Source organism: Falco peregrinus, chromosome W, assembly GCF_023634155.1.
Source record: "Falco peregrinus isolate bFalPer1 chromosome W, bFalPer1.pri, whole genome shotgun sequence".
Taxonomy (NCBI): domain Eukaryota; kingdom Metazoa; phylum Chordata; class Aves; order Falconiformes; family Falconidae; genus Falco; species Falco peregrinus.
The window spans coordinates 28,537,827-28,556,328 of NC_073743.1; the positions used below are offsets into that span (position 1 = coordinate 28,537,827).

At 40.0% G+C, this 18,502-nt stretch overlaps 1 protein-coding gene across 1 annotated transcript in view; it reads right to left on the reverse strand.

Moving 5' to 3' along the window:
- LOC129783032 (excitatory amino acid transporter 1-like) overlaps nt 1-18,502 on the reverse strand; it is an 84,771-nt gene that overhangs the window by 23,991 nt on the left and 42,278 nt on the right. The window lies entirely within an intron of this gene.

The window sequence follows — 18,502 nt, forward strand, 5'->3', positions numbered from 1 at the left end:
CTACACCATCTGTCTCAAAACAGTGCTGGTGTTTCTTGTTGGAATCATGCTTTCAAAGTGCAGGATGGAGAAACAGGTCAGGAAAAAATCTTTTTGCTTTATTATCTCCTCCTGTGTACTTCTATATGGCATTGTCTAATCCAAACTTTTGTTGGCTGCCCACTTATTTATCTAGATGCCATCTTTGAATGTATAGAAGATAATGAAATTTGCCTGCCTTCCACTCTGGGTACTTATCTCAGAGGATAAAGCATTTAAAATAAGGCAAAATGACTGTGTGAATATAAATAATATGGAAACATAATACTAGAATCATGGCCTGGCAAAACTAAATATTTTCTCAAAATGCTTGTCACTGTAGATATACTTCTATCTTCTAAAGGAGGAAATATGTGCTACTGTAACTCCAGTGAAACTACTCTAGATAGTCACTGATGATCAAAGTTGTATTCCAGGCTCAGATCAAATCTTCAAAGTATAAAACCAATCACATGCTTCTTACTTACCCTTTCATTTCAGCTAGACAGAAGCAATTAGAGCCGGTAAGATTTGTACCCACAAAATGAATCGCAGAGGTTGATTACTAGATTCGCACCCTGAATTACTTGATTTATATGTGCCATTGTTGTGGAAGAACAAAGTGTTGCAGGCACAGGAAGAAACTGAAAATAGAGCTCCAACATTTGAAGCGCTTGATCCTTTATTTCTCTGCTCAGCTTTTCCATTGATAAAACCGGATAATGCTTATGGTAAGTTTACATCTATGTTTTGAAATTCTGTGGGGAAAATGGTAAATGCTACCAAGTAATAAATAGTTATTTTTACAAACAAGAAGGAAATCTTATAGACAGTCTTGGTGGTGGATAGAGTACTGCTTGCTTTTTTAGAGTCCTCAAAATAATGCAGATATAAAATAATGCAAATATAATAACCAATGCATAAAAATAAAGTTAAGAATTGCTGGAGTCTTTCAGAGCTTCTACTGAGTTGTACAATGTTTATATAAGACAGCATTTGTTACAAATTCTATTTTTAAAGTATCAGTATATAACTTCTTTTTAATTTAAAAAGTGAAAAATTAATGCATGCATACTAGTCCTGTCAACTTTGTCTTTATAGATTTTAATTGCTGTTTTATATTATTACTTGCTATTTCTAAAGTAGCAGTGATGGGCTGTGTAGTTTTTTCATTTTAACTAAGATCATCTTTAAACTTGATTTACATCCTGAACATGAAAAGATAAATTTAACCTATATAGATTAGTGAGGAGTTTTGGAAATACACAGATGTTAAATCAGTTAGTTCCCAGTATCCTGCCCTTGCCGGGTAATAGATTCAGGACCAGATGCTGAGCACTGTCAGTCTAGAGAGTTCGCAGGTATATGTGCATACTGCTTTAACCAAGGCTAATTTTCTTTGTACTCCACACTTAATGCTAGATTAAGTCTCCTACACTCCAAAAACCACTAGGAGACAGTGTAGGGCATATTTTACCACTAAAGATTGCTGTGTTGAAGGATTAGAGTTTGTGATCCTATTTTTTTCTTGGACTGATTTTGGGACTGAGTGGTGAACTGTATGCAAGTGATATGTCAGGGAGCAAGAGGAATGCTCTTTGCTTTATAAGATGCTTTCCATCTTGGTTTCCTATTATTCACTCCAGCTGTGACTACATGGCCCCTTATTTTAGGTTCTGCTCTTGCTTATTATATAAATGACTTCTCAGCTTGAAAGTAGGGGACAGCAATGCATCTCTTATTGAGCTCTAACCACTCGTGGCACATATAGCAGTAAGCATTCAAAGCAAAGGGATTACAGGTGTATGTATGAACAAAAGCTATATGAGGAGGAAGCAAGTTCTCACCTCAGAGAGCCCTTACTGGGGAGCTGCTGGGCAGTCTTCCCTCCCACTGATGTTAATGGGAACTCAGGTGTCCAGGTTTCAGCTGAGGTAGAGTAAATTTTCTTCTTAGTAGCTGGTGCAGTGTGGTGTTTTGGAGTTGGTGTGAGAACAATGTTGATAACACACTGATGGTTTTAATTGTTGCTGGGTAATGTTTATACTAAGTCAAGGACTTTTCAGTTTCTCAGGCCTTGTCAGCGAGAGGCCTGGAGGGGCACAGGAAATTGGGAGGGGACACAGCCAGGACAGGTGACCCAAGCTAGCCAAAGGGATATTCCATACCATATGACATCATGCTGAGTATATAAACTGGGGGAAGAATAAGAAAGCAGGGTAGGGATGTTTGGAGTGATGGTGTTCGTCTTCCCAAGTAACTGTTACCTGTGATGGAGCCCTGCTTTCCTGGGGATGGCTGAACACCTGCCTGCCCATGGGAAGTGCTGAATGAATTCCGTGTTTTGCTTTGCTTGTGTGTGCAGCTTTTTCTTTACCTATTAAATTGTTCTTATCTCAACCCATGAGTTTTCTCACTTTTACTCTTCCAGTTCTCTCTCCCATCCTGCTGCGGGGGGAATACGTGAGCAGCTGTGTGGTGCTTAGTTGCTGGCTGGGGTTAAACCATGACATAAAGAAACTCACAGGAGGGACATTCAGTATCATCCAGGACCAAATCTGCAAAAGCTTCCAGCATACCAACAACAAGAATTTTCTAAATAATATTTAAAATCTGTGTTTAAAACATGAGAAAATGAAGGGGGTTATTTTCTCTACATTTTAAGATGTTGACAAGATTTCTTAGAGCTGAATGGGTCTCTGGAAGGGTTTCATGTCAGGGTCTGGAAGCTTTCATGTATCATAGACCATTGTATCCTCAGTGTATGCTTTCACAGCCAGCCAGCAAAACTCCCATTGTCTTGCAGAAGATGTATGTGCCCCTTTCATCTTGCTCAGTGTTCTCCCCTCCACACGGCTTCTGGCTCCAGCACCTCTGCCTCCTCTCTTCCCTTTCCCTCCCTTTTCCCGGGGAGCCTGGGAAACTTTGTTGTGCCACCGGTCCCCACCCGCATGGAAGCCTTGAAGTTGTCAAGGCAACCCGGAACAGAGCGCCTGTAATTTCTCCGTGTGTGCTCGCTCGCAACATGAATGAGAATGATTTTTTTTGTGTATTGCTGGGGAGGGGGGAGAGAAGGGATGAAAGAAGGGGGCAGGTGTAAGTCTGTAAAACTGTAAACAAATCCAAGCCCTTACCCCTGTCCTCTCCCTTCACCTACTATCTCTCTCTTAAGAAATAAGTGAGAAATCAGTCACACTGGGTGAAAAAGACATGACAAGGAGTTCTCCAAAGTGTCAGGACAAAAAGCAAATCACTATGTTGTGTTAACAAAGATGTTAGAAAAGAAAATGAAAATATTTTAGGATGTAGGAAAGGCAGCAAGCAAGTAGGGTATTGTAAGAGAAGGAGAAAGAGAGAGAAAGGATGCAGGGAAAAGGAAAAAAAAATCTAGTTAGGACAATTTGTTAAAAATGCTGAATTCTTAATCTTATAGTTCTGATTGTTCACCTGACTTGATCATGGTTCTGCAAATTAACATGAACTAAACATGCAGCAACTTTCTTGAATAGCTACTATACTATTACTGGTTATATGCCAATTATATATATACACACTTATGATTCTAGATTATACAGAATTATAGAATTTATAAATACAGAGTTTCTTCTATTGTTTTTAATTTTCTCAACGTTGTAAGCATGCTGTATGTATTCTATGTGTAATCTTGGATTATACTAGGGCACACTAATGCAGAGGGTTGATAATCCTCAGTAAGCTCAAAGATAAAATACACTGATCATATTCTCTTCAGATAAAATTTAAGCCAATAATAGCTTGGATTTGGTTGTTCAAAAATAAATTCCAAGGAATTATTTTAAAAGCCACAAACCAGAGCCTATGCTAAAAAAGTCCTACAACTTCAGAACACTTTCTCCCTTTAATTAGTGCAACTGCATCAACTGTTTTTTTGCAGAACAGCCCAATGCCCTCAAGACAAAAGTTATGAGCTATTTAAGTCTGAGATTTGAGTTTAAGCATATATCTACTTTTCCTGTTACAGTACCTAAGAGTTTCTGCCTGTGGGGTTTTTTTTTTTTTTAGAAAGAAGGAACATATTTATATAATTAGGAGGAATATGCATATTTACAGCAATGATAACTGGTCAGCAGCTGGTATGACTGAGGACTTCTTTCTGTGTGTGAACCCCTAGTCAACAAAGCGTTCTTTTGCATTTCTTTAAATTTGTCCTTAATGTTAATCACTAACTAACGTGGTTTGCCAAATCAGGGCCCATAACTGTCAGTTTTTAAATGGGATGTTTTTCTTTACACTCACTGACTTCAAATAGTCCCAACAGTAAAGTAGTATGCTACTGAAAAACTGGGCAAGTAGCAAGATTAATTTTATTTTGCTTTTCCTAAAAAAGCAGTCACTACTTAGGACTGATACTAGTACCTTCAGTGATTTTATCATTTGTCAGAGGAAGCAAGGCTCTGTCACTGGGGGGAGGAGGTGTGCATGTGAGTATATACATATATGCATGTGTATAATTACAGTTTGAAAAAATTAAAATACTCAGTTACTGTTTTTCATGTAAGAAGTCCCTGTTTATGCAAGCTTTTTTCTGCCCTTGAAAAACTTTGGGGAAAAAAAAAAAAGTTGTTCATGTGTTTTCTTTCTTATACTAAAATTCTTATGGTTTCTGTAAGAAAATATAACATTTTGCCCACAATATTTTTAACTTTGAGTTTCTTTATAATTACTTTTTATACGTAATGATGAATCCTGTAAATATATAAAATGATGAACCAGCTCTGAATGAGTGTGTAGAACAAACTGTCCATTCTGGTCCTCATAAATATTGACTACTGGAAATAAGAGAGGCTTTCTAACATCATTATTCTTTCCTATTTCAACACATTAGACCTGAATTGATAGCACTTTCTTGCTAATGTAGATGTTTATATAAATTTCCTTTAGATGTTTCAGACAGTCTTTAAAAACAAAACATTATGAACCTAACATGTTTTTATTGCTAATTATTTTCCTGTTTATTTTTACAGTCTCTTCATTAGGAAATTTCAGTCACTTGTTAAAGACTCCTATGGTGGAACAACAATAATGGCAAGTGTTGATTCAGGAATGTTGCCCTAATTTTGTTTCTTTAAGGTTGTCTTTCACTCTCATAATGAAGCAGTCTTAAATAGGCTACTCCCAACCCCCTACATCCACTAAGCACTGTGTGATGAGTAAACTGTGTGAGACCATGAGAGCAATTCCTTTTGTGTGTGGTGATGAGGATTTGTGGAAATGGTTAACACTGTGCAAGGTCACAGTAAAATATGCTGACAGAAAAATTCTAAGGAAAAGCAAGTTAGGTAAAGACAGTTGAAGTATTGCCTGAGTTTAACATGATCATAGAATGGTCAGGCTTGGAAGGGACCTCTGGAGATCATCTAGTCCAACCTCCAGATAAAGCAGGTTCTCCTAAAGCAGGTTGCACAGAATCGCGTCCAGGTGGGGTTTGAATGTTTACAGAGGAGACTCCACAACCTCTCTGGGCAGCTGTCCTGGTTTCAGCTGGGATAGAGTTAATTTTATTCTTAGTAGCTGGTGCAGTGCTGTGTTTTGGATTTGGTGTGAGAACAATGTTGATAGCACACTGATGTTTTTAGTTGTTGCTGAGTAATGTTTATAGTAAATCAAGGACTTTTTGGTTCCTTGGGCCCTGCCAGAGAGAGGGCTGGGGGAGCACGGGAAATTGGGAGGGGACACAGAGAGGACAGGTGACCCAAAATAGCCATAGAGGCATTCCATACCATATAACATCATGCTCAGCAATATAAAGCTGGAGGAAGAAGAAGGAAGGGGGGGAACATCTGGCATTACGGCATTTGTCTTCCCGAGTAACTGTTACATGTGATGGAGCCCTGCTTTCCTGGGGATGGCCAAACACCTGCTTGCCAATGGAAAATAGCAAATCAATTCCTTGCTTTGCTTTGCTTGCATGTGTGGCTTTTGCTTTACCTATTAAATTATTCTTATCTCAACCCTTGAGTTTTACATTCCTTTCTGATTCTCCTCTCCATCCCTCTGGGTGAGGGGGAGTGAGCAAGCAGCTGTGTGGTACTTGGTTGCTGGCTGGGGTTAAACCATGACAGCAGCCTGTTCCAATGCTCTGTCACCCTCAAAGTAAAGAAGTTCTTTCTCGTATTCAGATGGAATTTCCTGTGTTGCAGTTTGTGCCCATTGCCCCTTATCCTGTTGCTGAGCACCACTGAAAAGAACCTGGCCCTGTCCTCTTGACATTTGCCCTTAAGATATTTGTAGACATTGATAAGATCCCCTCTCAGTCTTCCCCAGGCTAAACAGGCCCAGCTCCCTCAGCCTTACCACATACGGGAGATGCTCCAGTCCCCTCATCACCTTTGTAGCCCTCTGCTGGACCCTCTCCAGTAGTTCCCTGTCTCTCTTGAACTGGGGAGCCCAGAACTGGACACAGATATACTCCAGATGCAGCCTCACCAGGGCAGAGTATCACCTCCCTTGACCTGCTGGCCACACTCCTTCTAATGCACCCCAGGATCCCGTTGGCCTTCTTGGCCACAAGGGCGGACTGGTGGCTCATGGTCAACTTGCTGTCCACCAGAACTCCCAGGTGCTTCTCTGCAGAGCTGCCTTCCAGCAGGTCAGCCCCAGCCTGTACTGGTGTGTGGGGTTGTTCCTCCCTAGGTGCAGGACCCTATACTTGCCTTTGTTGACCTTCATTCGGTTCCTCCCTGCCCAACTCTCTAGCCTGTCCAGGTCTCACTGAATGGCAGCACAGCCTTCTGGTGTGTCAGCCACTCCTCCCAGCTTTGTATCATCAGCAAACTTGCTGAGGGCACACTCTGTCCCTTCATCCAGGTCACTGGTGAATAAGTTATAACAAGACTGGACCCGGTACTGACCCCTGCGGAACACCACTAGCTACAGGCCTCCAGCTAGACTCTGCACTGCTGATCACAACCCTCTGAGCTCTGCCATTCAGCCACTTCTCCATCCACCTCACTTTCCACTCCTCTAACCCACGCTTCCTGAGCTTACCTATGAGGATGTTATGGGAGACAGTGTCAAAAGCCTTGCTGAGGTCAAGGTAGACAACAGTCACTGCTCTCCCTTCGTCTACCCAGCCAGTCATTCCATCATAGGCTATTGGAATGGTCAGGCATGATTTCCTCTTGTTGAATCCATTTTGACTGTTCCTGATGACCTTCTTTTCCTCCACATGCTTAGAGATGATCACCTCCAGGATGAGCTGTCCCATCACCTTTCGAGGGATGGAGGTGAGGCTGACTGGTCTGTAGTTTCCTGGGTCCTCCTTCTTGTCTTTTTTGAAGACAGGAGTGACCTTGGCTTTCCTCCAGTCCTCAGGCACCTCTCCTGTCCTCCTTGACCTTTCAAAGATGATGGAGAGTGGTTTGGCAATAACATCTGCCAGCTCCCTCAGCACTCAGGGGTGCATCCCATCAGGGCCCATGGATTTGTGGGTGTCAGGTTTGCTTAAGTGATCTCTAATGTGATCCTCCTTGACCAAAGGTAAGTCTTCCTTTCTCCAGACTTCCTCTCTTGCCTCCAGGGTCTGGGAAATCCGAGGGCTGGCCTTGGCAGTATGGACTGAAGCAAAAGCAGCATTCAATAACTCTGCCTTCTCTGTGTCCTTTGTCATCAGAGCACCCACCTCATTCAGCAGCAGGCCCACATTTTTCCCCAGTCATCCTTTTCCTGTGGATGTGCTTGAAGAAGCCCTTCTTGTTGTCCTTGACCTCCCTTGCCAGATTTAATTCCAAACGGACCTTAGCCTTCCTCATCACCTCCCTGCATGTTGTGACAACATTCCTTTATTCCTTCCAAGTGGCCTGTCCCTTTTTCCACATTTCTTAAACTTCCTTCTTCTGTTTGAGGTTTGCCAGAAGCTCCTTGCTCATCCATGCAGGCCTCCTGCCCCCTTTGCTTGATTTCTTATTCATGGGGATGCACTTGTCTTGAGCTTGGAGGAAGTCATGCTTGAATATTAGCCAGCTCTCTTGGACCCCCCTACCTTCTAGAGCCCTAGCCCATGGGATTCCTCCAAGTAGGTCCTTGGAGAGGCCAAAGTTAGCTTTCCTGAAGTCTGGGGCTGCAAACCTGCTTATTGCCTTGATTCCTCTACACAGGATCCTGAACTCCACCATCTCATGGTTGCTGCAGCCAAGGCTGCCCCCAACCTTCACATCCCCAACCAGCCCTTCTTTCTTTGTGACTACAAGGTCCAGGAGCACACCTTGTCTCGTTGGCTCTGCCACCACCTGCATCAAAAATTTATCATTAATGCTTTGCAGGAATCTCCTGGACTGCATGAGCCTAGCTGTGTTGTCTTTCCAGCAGATAATCAGGGTGGTTGAAGTCCCCCATGAGAATCAGGGCCTGTGATCATGAGGCTACCTCCAGTTTTCTGTAGAAGGCCTCATTGACTTCCTCTTCCTGATCGGGTGGCCTGTACTGAACACCTACAACAGTGTCCCCCATGTTGGCCTGCCCCTTAATCTTTACCCATAAGCTCTCAACTCGTTCTGCATCCACCCCAAGGGAGAGCTCAATACATTCCAGGTGCTCCTGTACACAAAGAGCAACTCCACCATCTTGCCTTGCTGGCCTCTTTCCTAAGAAGTACATAGCCATCTATGACAGCATTCCAGTCATGCAAGCTATCTCACCATGTGTCTGTAATTGCAATGAGATCATGGCCCTGAAACCACACACAGATTGATTAATCTCTAGAGATTTATTCTGATAGCTGCTGAACATGTTCTGAGTGGTGCTGAGCAGTCACAGAAAACAAACGTTAAATAATATTTAAAACTTTGAAAACTGAGGCCTTCACATAATCAGGTCCAAAATTAGTCCAAACTCTAGGTTATTATTTTCAATAGCAGTAAAAGAATAAAATTGCATTTAAAAAGCACTACATAATATTTTCAAAGAACTATATGAATTGAAGTTAATGAATATTAATACCGCTAATGACTTCCTGAAGCCACATAAAATACATGTCTGAAATATAGTTCTATATGCCTTTTTGCATGAACTGATGGAACAAGCTGCCTCCAAATCTCAGTTTGATTTTAGTTGAATGTGGAAATCTAAATAATGGAATTAGATGCTTTAATATTTTTCCAGGTTTGTTAAGAACATTGGACAAATATCTTACAGGAAAAATAGTAATTAGTAATTGTATCTGATCTAAAATTATGTGACTGTGATTAAGCCAAGCTGACTAATGAAACCAATGACTGGGATATAGTAATGCAATTTAATGAGCTAATTAAATGGCTAAGAGTGGCTCCTAAAAGACTAGACCTGCCCCACAGCTTTGTAGTCATGCCCCATCCCTTGCCACCAGAAAACTATTAACTTTGTTTTTTGTAGGATTAGTTTTTCCTGTCAGTTTGTTATTCTGAATCATCTCAGAAGTGTCATGTGAACACCAGAACTTGTACGAGGGAAGCAGGAGAGCATGTCCAGGAGCAGAAAACTAGCCTTTTTGGCAGCAATTTGCCATTACTACACATTGGCTGTATTGTTAAACTACATCCTTTACTCTTTGGTGGCAGCTAAAGGAAGTTAAGCATTCCTTACTTTCCCCTGCTTATCTTAAAGCTGGCTCTGTTCTCACCATGTAGCTGAGCAAACAGCATCTGCCATTTGATGAGAAGGAGAGAACAAAGGTGTGTGAAAGAGCACCTGGGTTCAGGAGAGCTCTGGAGTGCCATGGCTACTCAAACCAGCACTGCCTTCAAAAAATATCAGCATAAAAATATACCCTTATGAGGATACACAGATGTTCCTGTTACTCATGCAATTAAATTTTTTCTTAAATGTGAATCAGAGAAATCACAGACCTTAACAGAAAGGTGAGACTTAGCGACATGTAGAAGAGTGCACGTAAGCACTTAAATAAAGCGGTATGCCTGCCTTTGTGGATTCTCTACCACCACAGTGAGGAAAAAGGTTGTATACAATGAAAAAAAGCCCTTTTATAGAGGATCCTAACCTAACCTTGCCATACATACTTATTTCTGGTATTCATAGAGCACTTGGTTTGAATTACACATGAGTGTGGACACTGGATACCTCTCAGTAATTCTGAAAGCTTTTGCACATGCAAAAGTGATGCAAACTGTACATCATACTTTCTGTTGGTCCCACGCTTCTTGATAGAAACAGTGGAAAAATATGCTAGCAAATAGGTGCAATGTGTGCTAGCTGCAAATGTTTTCCTCCATCCCTTTCTAACTCTTGTTGAGGAAAGATATTTAGTAACTGACCATGTTTTTTCAACCTTCATCCTCCTGGCTGCAAACACATGTTCTTCTAACCACAGCTTTGTCATTAGAAGGAATATGTTTGTGAAACCATGGTAAGATACTGTCAGAACATCACTGACTGGTGTGAATGGTAGAAGCCCAAATAATCTCTAGTGGCTTTACAGTGATTTTTACCTTTTGGCTAACCATGAATGAAAGACCATTTTGTTGTTATTCATCAATGATAATGCTCTTTCTGTGGAATAACATTACTTTAACTTTATGAAACTCAGCTTGGTTTCACTGCACCAAGATTAGTTGTTGTCTTATAAAAAAAAAATGACAGAAATCTATGGTGGAAAGTATTTCCTGGGTTAAAACAAGCATAGTATTCTTATACAGCAGGCAAATACATTTATAACCAAGACTGTATAATATATTGAGCTTGAGGTTCAAATCAGTTGCTATTTTTACCCTAACTATTTTCATGGTAGAGTATTTCACAGCCTTGCTCGCTTCTTACTTTGGTTGCTTCTATGGTGCTTTTTTACACTTGCACAAATAACTTTATTTTCTTCCTTTAAAACTCTCTGTATCAGGACAGTGTCAGTCAGTGAAGGCAGGAAAAAGTTCAGTAAAACTCCCCAGACTGTGCTTGTTGTTGCTAAATAATTTATAGACACCAAAGTATTACAGCTCCAAGTAAAATGAAATATGTAAATATGGTACACTTAGATGCTGCATTTATTGAGTGACAGTGATATTTGTATTACTGCAGGAAGCCTCTTGCAGAAATATGCTGTACTGTTCTTAAAAGTATAGTTGTTTTACTTTTTGGGGTTGCAAGATAATAGAATACATTTGGAAAATTGGTAGGAAAGTACATTTCCTGAAACTCACATCTGTCTGAGAAGGACCCTGCTGTGGGGTTGTTTAGATACCCATTTAACTCTTCGCATTATTCTATCTTTTGCTCATAGTATTGGAATGTTCCAAACAATATGCTTTTTGAAGGGAAACTAGGGAGCAGTTTATCTTCTTTATGTGTGCTAAGCAGAGCAGGAGGGAGAAGCAAGCAGGGGTTCACAGCAAGCCATGGAGCAGTGATTAGTAACAGCTGACAGTCTGAAACCAAGACTCTCTTTCTTTGATTACCTCATTGTAATAAAAGAGTACAAAGGACTGACTGTCCTCAAGCCAAGAATCAGAGAGCCAGGAACACAGAAAATAGCAGCTCACTTTTTTTTTTTTTTTTTTTGTAACAGAACACTACTGCTACCTGCACAGTGCAATTCTAAAAAGACATCCTTTTATGTCCAGACATTTGGACTAACCTTTCCTGGAAGTAGGATTCTTCTGTTGGGCATAAAGCTGCTTATTTTCTGTATCAGGAGTGAAACAATGAGCACAGAACATTTGCTTAAGAAAAAGGATAATGTAACATGGCAAAGTACTTCAGTTTAATTAGAAGTTGTGGTAGCTGATAAGCCAAAGCACATTAAGATAGCTTGAATCCTACAGGGCATGTTACAAGATGAAATAAATATGCTAGTAGTTGTAACAGACTTCTACTCTATTCCCCAAAGATGAAAATACTACTTTTCACTTATTCTTAACGTATTGCCAAAAATATCTACTTTAACCATGCATCCCAGCAAGATACCACTGATAAAGATCTTTCCCTTCTGAATGGTGTTAAGCACATTACTTAGTGCTCCATAAAATCCATAATGCAATTTCTTAAAATATATGTGAAAAGGAGGCTTTTAATCTGCTAAAATGCTGATCTGAGTTTTGGCAGGCTGTACCTGGAGTCCTTCAAAGACATGGTTTTGTATGTGCAGCACTTATTAAACAACATTCCACAAATGTACAATGCTTCTGTTATCTGACTGGCTGTATACCATGTGATGAAGCTGTAAACTATTTACTGTGCTAATTCATTCCTGATCTACTTTAGCTGCTACTGAAAAAATAATATGACATACTTTAGAATACAGATGTGAGGTTAAAGGTATCCCTGAAGGCACAGTAGCTAGTAATGTAGTCTAATGTAAAAATGCATTTGCTTTTACATCTTTAGTATGTAACGGATGTCTGAAGAGACACTTCTGTTGAATTGCTAGAAAAATGAAGTGAATATAATTCTAGTCAGAGAGGTGCAAGATTTAAAGAATGGAAAATTAAGGTTGCCTGTCTAAAAAAAGGTAGAGACAGGCATATCTCTATGTGCAAAATGACATGAGATTTGGGGTATGAGATTGTACTGATCTGTAATTTGCCACAGCTCTATACTGGAGGTATCACCTTCTCACTCAAAATGTGATCCAGTATTGTTGTCCAGCCAGTTCTTGTCTTATTCACTAAAACTTCTAATAGAGTCTACTGCAGTGATTTTATTTGGATGATTGTCCACAAGGATCTGACACTAGGCAAGTTCATTTTATAGAGTTCATGCAGTAGCCATCGTTTGGAAAGAAATTTTGCCCAGTTGGATGTGACTCAAGATCTGAACTAATGGCAGTGTTTAACAACTGCATCTGGTAACAACCTGGCCATTGGATTTCTGCTCGGAACTTTATTTTTAGTACAATTTTTAAACTCTGAGATCATCTTTCTTTGCTAATTCAGCAATATTAAGATAATTTGGAAAAGAACAGTGTGACATTGCCTTTAGATATGTTCAACAAGATTATTACTTGATTTTTTTTGAATCGTCTGAAGTTACTCTAGTACCCTGGTTTCAGCTGGGATAATTTTCTTAGTAGCTGGTACAGTGCTGTGTTTTGGATTTAGTATGAGAAAAACAATAGATTTGATTGGAGTGTGATAGATTTGATTTATAGGTGTTATTGCTGTTTAGCTACTAATTGACAGCTATTAATTGACTATATATTAGTCTAGTGCTCATTAGTGGCTGCATCTTGCTTTCACTGCTTGCTGTAGTGCTTATCATCTTACTGTGCTGTGCCTGGGAACATTCTCATAACAGCAATGGTGATGTGCTGGGGCTGGCAGATGGCCAGGGCATGGCTGCTGTTTCTGTGCTGCTGTACCGGACAGGCTGGAACTCCAGTGTGAACTCGAGTCAAAGGGACTGTGACCTGTGGATGAGTCCACATGGGAGCAGGATACCCAAAAGCCCCTGTAGCTGTGACTAAGTCCATGCCTGAGCAGGTATATCTTGGAGCATCTGTGGCCCTGTTTATGTCTGTGCTGCAGCAGGTATGCCTCTGAAGGAATTGTGGCCCTTCCATGTTGGAGAAGGTACACCTCGAAGCATCTGTGGCTGTGGATAAGTCCATGCTGCAGTAGGTGCACCTTGAAGCATCAGTGGCTGTGTGTGAGTTCATGCTGGAGCACCTCTAAAGTGTGTGGCCATTGATAAGACCACGACAGAGCAGGTACAGCCCTGGAGGGACTGCAGCCAGGGATGAGGCCATGCTGGAGCTGATTTACTTCTGAAGGGACTGTGGCTGTGAGAAAGGCCACGATGGAGCAGGTCTATGGTGATGGCCCATGGATAAGGCCATGTTGGAACAGGTGCATCTTGAAGTGACTGTGGATGAGTCTATGCTGCAGCACATATAAACCTGAAGAGACTGTGGCTCATAGCTGAGGCTTCACTAGGAACAGGTACCACCCCTAAGGGACTGCAGTCTGTGGATAAGCCCAAGCCAGAGCAGGGGCAAGGGGAGGAGTTCATTGCAGTGTTAAACCTTGTGGTCTGGTCCAAAGGGACCAGGGGTGGAAATTTTAATGGATATACCTTTAAATTGTTGTAACCCATTATTTGAATTGGATGTTATAGGAATGACTATAGCAGGAACCACCCAAACCAACGGAGGAAAAGCCTTACAAGAAAGAAGCAATGCAAGTGCAGCAGTGACCCAACCTGAGCTGGCTTTGGTGCCCAGTAACTCTACACAACACACCACCTTTCCTGTCCTGAGTGACCACCATAACAGATGGAGCCCTAAGTCATAAACTGAATTATCTCATTAGACATTTTGTGGACATTTTATGGACACAGAGGTAGTCTGTAGACTAAGGGAATGATATCTGTGTGTTATATCAAAGAATGGGAAGGGGGTGGTGGTGGTGGGGAATGAGGATGTATTGGATAGTGTGGGACCTGAGCATGATGTAAATGGTATGGAATAAGGGGTGGAGAATATGCTGGTTTTAGCTGGGATAGAGTTAATTTTCTTCACAGTAGCTAGTATGGGGCTATGTTTTGGATTTGTGCTGAAAACAGTGTTGATAATTCAGGGATGGTTTAATTATTGCTGAGCAGTGCTTACATGGAGTCAAGGCCTTTTCACCCCACCCCACCAGAGAGTAGGCTGGGGGTGCACAAAAAGTTGGGAGGCGACACAGCCAGGACAGCCAACCCCAACTGAGAAAAGAGATATTCCATACCATATGACATCATGCTCAGCAATATAAAGCTGGGGGAAGAAGAAGGAAGGGGGAGATGTTTGGAGTGATGGCGTTTGCCTTCCCAAGTAACCATTACGTGTGATGGAGCCCTGCTTTCCTGGGGATGGCTGAACACCTGCCTGCCCATGGGAAGTGGTGAATGAATTCCTTGCTTTGCTATGCTTGCATGCGTGGCTTTTTCTTTACCTATTAAACTGTCTTTATCTCAGCCCATGAGTTATCTCACTTTTACTCTTCTGATTCTCTTCCCCATCCCATTGTGGGGGGAGTGAGTGAGTGAGCAGCTGTGTGGTGCTTAATTGCTGGCTGGGGTTAAACCACAACATTTAGTACACTAAAGAATCCTATGTATATTTTTATTGTTGCAGTAGCTACCATCTATCCTTGTACCAGGTTTATTAATAATCAAAGTTGCTCTGGCTGCTTTTTTTTTTTTTTTACAAGTCCTGTCAGTGACACAACACCGATTGGTTCATCTATGTCCAACTTAAAAGTGATAAATTTTCACTTTGCTTTCAAGCTAGCAGTTCATTCATTTACTGCTGTTTTATCCATTGATCTTCCAAATAATTTGTCTGAGCTGCTCGTGAAGCTTTTGCTTTCCTTTTTGTCTATGTTACACAGACCCTGCTGGTGTTTACATATTCTTGTAATCCTTTTAGTTTATTACATTCCTTTCCATGTGCCAGGCATTTTTTTTTAGTTTATACTTTTTTGCAACAGTATGTATGCTTCCATGGGCTGTTTTTGATGGATTTTTTCTCTGACTTTTCTTCTCTCACACCTCAAGTAACGCTTTAATGTCCATCAAGTTGTAGTGCTATCTGCATTCACATGTAGCAATGTAAATCACTTTAAATGGAGCTCCATGCTGCTGTTGATGTCCTGCTCCCCATATTGATATAAAATTACTCATTTATCTATATAGAACAGTGAAGTCGGCAATGTCGACATAACATCTTCTCAGTCTGGGGAAGTTTGTCCTGAAAGACATCACTTCCAATACCATAGTGATTTTGGTGCAGGTCCTAGGTAGTGGGGCCTCAGTCTCTCTGATACTCCAGGTACAAATAAGATGCACCACTACATTTTATTATCTATCTGTGTCAAAAGGAAACACATAGAGATCTTTCATGTCTCTAAGTCATTAGTTGCATTAGAAATTGCAGAACAGTAACTAATTTGACAATACAGAGTATTTCTAGATTCTCACTTTTGAAAGAATCACATTAAGTTGGATTTGATAAGAAAAATTCTGCATATAAAATTTTACATTACATTAAAAAATTGAATCTTGTCTTAATAAAGTATCTAGAAACAATCTGAGACTATCAAATATAGCGAAGTCTGTTTAAAGAATATGGGATCTGATGTAGACATCATTTGAAAAAAATTGTATAGAAATTTTTAAATTTATGAACTAGCAGCCTTTTAAAACACCACTTATAATTCATAAGTTAATATTTTAATAAGAAATAAGAACAGCCTAATGCATAACATCATGAGTATTTTTCCATTTCTTTCATGGACCATAGGAATAAATCATAATTTAATCACACCCTAAATACCTCCCAAGAATTTAATGGGTAACAATCAAATCAACATTAGGAAAAAATTACTTCCTATTTGTGAATTTAAGGTCCTCTGGTAATATGCCATATGAATACTAAGGAGTCATTACTTTAGCTGCAATTAGTCTATTACATTTTAAATTGTCATTATAATTTGGATTTTTTTCATAATTCGGTAATTATTTTAAAGGCTGTTCTGAGAACTCATTATGAAAGTGTGGAATTGGAGTTTCATGTGAACAGGCTTTTGTTTTCCTTCTTTTCTCTCATTTGTTTTGAATGACGTCTTGAACTTTGGATCACTGATGCATTCATTTATAGCCTTGCAACATCAAAGCCGTACATTTTTTGCTTTGTCTTTCTCCACTTTACAGACTTGTCGGAAGCAATAGAGAGAAGTTAAGACTTCCTCTGGAATGCCTGACAGTAGCAATCAGTGCTTTTTAATAATACTATTCAGGTCTTTTCCAGGATGTTACAGTGCTACGTATGGCTGAAAAATAGGTTTTGGCTTCCATGATTAAAGTGTTATACAGTTAACATCTGGGCATCATCTGCTTGCAGGCAGGATTGAGGATATGAATTTTTATGAGAGATCTGATGTACCAAAGAAAATATCAGCTGATTTTAAACTATAACAGATGAAAAAGAAGGTGGTTTTTTTTTAGATCACTGTTATTATTGGACTGTAATGTTCTGCAGAACAGAAAAGAAGCCTATTTGCTTTTTAATGATCTATTAAACATGCTATCTTGAACTTGAAAGGTTTATTTTCTTTATGGATGCAGGCTCTTTGCACAGCTTCATTAGCGTTGAGACAGATATTAGCCAGACTTAGTAAGCTAATATTCTCTAACTGTTTTCAGGGATTTGGGAGTTAAGACATAATGCAATTGTAAATATTGAACAAAGATGATTTTCAGTGCAAGAATGTATTCATTAATGAAATAGCCATTCATTAGATGAACTCTTGACCAAACCCTTTTTTTTCTCTAACTCTGAAAAGGAACTGTATTCACTGAAGAATTTATCTAAGTATTCAGATCTAAGTTAGAAGTAGGTGGTGAAATGTCAGAATAAATTAAGTATTTAGCTTTGTATACAAGTAGAGAGAAAATAAGAGCTGTCTAGAGGAAGGAATCAGCATCAGCATGGTAATTCTAGTGCAAATACTGTACTTCTAGTACAATGCTGTACTTTTATTTTTCTTATCTACCACTAGTAAAGAGCTAGGGTATAGTTGCCTGGGAGTGAAAAGGTGAGAGGATGAAAAAAACATGAGTTCTGCTTAAGTATATAATTATTACAAACCAGAGCCTGATCCTGAAAACATGCTTAACTGAGGCATCTAAATAAATGTTTGTGTTAACGTACTTAGTCCAAAAAACTATTCACAACTTGTGAGACACATGAGGCCCTTCAAACTCCTCAGTGAAGTAGCAAAGATGAATATTGCTTAAAGGATAATACCAGAACTGATAACTCTACTCAGGAATTACAAATCATGCTCTCCAAATATTGGAATAACTTAGATAACATTTTTAAAAATAAGTACTCTGTTGTGTGACTCCTGAGTTTTCAGAATACAGTCAGGACCTATTTTTGAGCTTTTATTCCCAATCAGAGAGCCAGGGACTTAATTTGCTTTGATACTTGCCTTCCAGAGATGATGGGTCTTTAAGAATAGCATTAAGATCTGAAAGCTTCTGATGGCATGAGAGTTGAGCACACTACTGGTTTTTATTCCCATGTTTCTTACTCAGTACTAGAACAGAATTGCTATTCAGTTGTGTAAAACAATGAAGAATTTGACCTTTTCACTCCCCACATGATATGACCTCATAAATAATAAGACAATTTCTTTTCGCACAAGTCTTAATGTGTTCTAGTAGTTTTTACTTCTCTCTGTAGATTAATGTTGGTATAGCTGATTTTGATAGACTCCTGCAGAGAAAAAGGTCCTTTCAAGAAACTATCTATAGGAATACATGGGACTTCTGTATCTGGTGAGCTGAGGAACCACAGTTTAAGAGCTTGCCATCCCAGCTGCTTTTCTTGCCATTTTGCTAGATACAACTGTCTTCACAGCAGCAGGAACTGAAAGTTTGTGACGTACAAAGCTGCTCTGTTTTGCTAAGTGTGCAAACCTCTAAGGAATCTGTTTGCACTGATCACATGTGTCCCTCTTTCAGATGGCAATGCTAT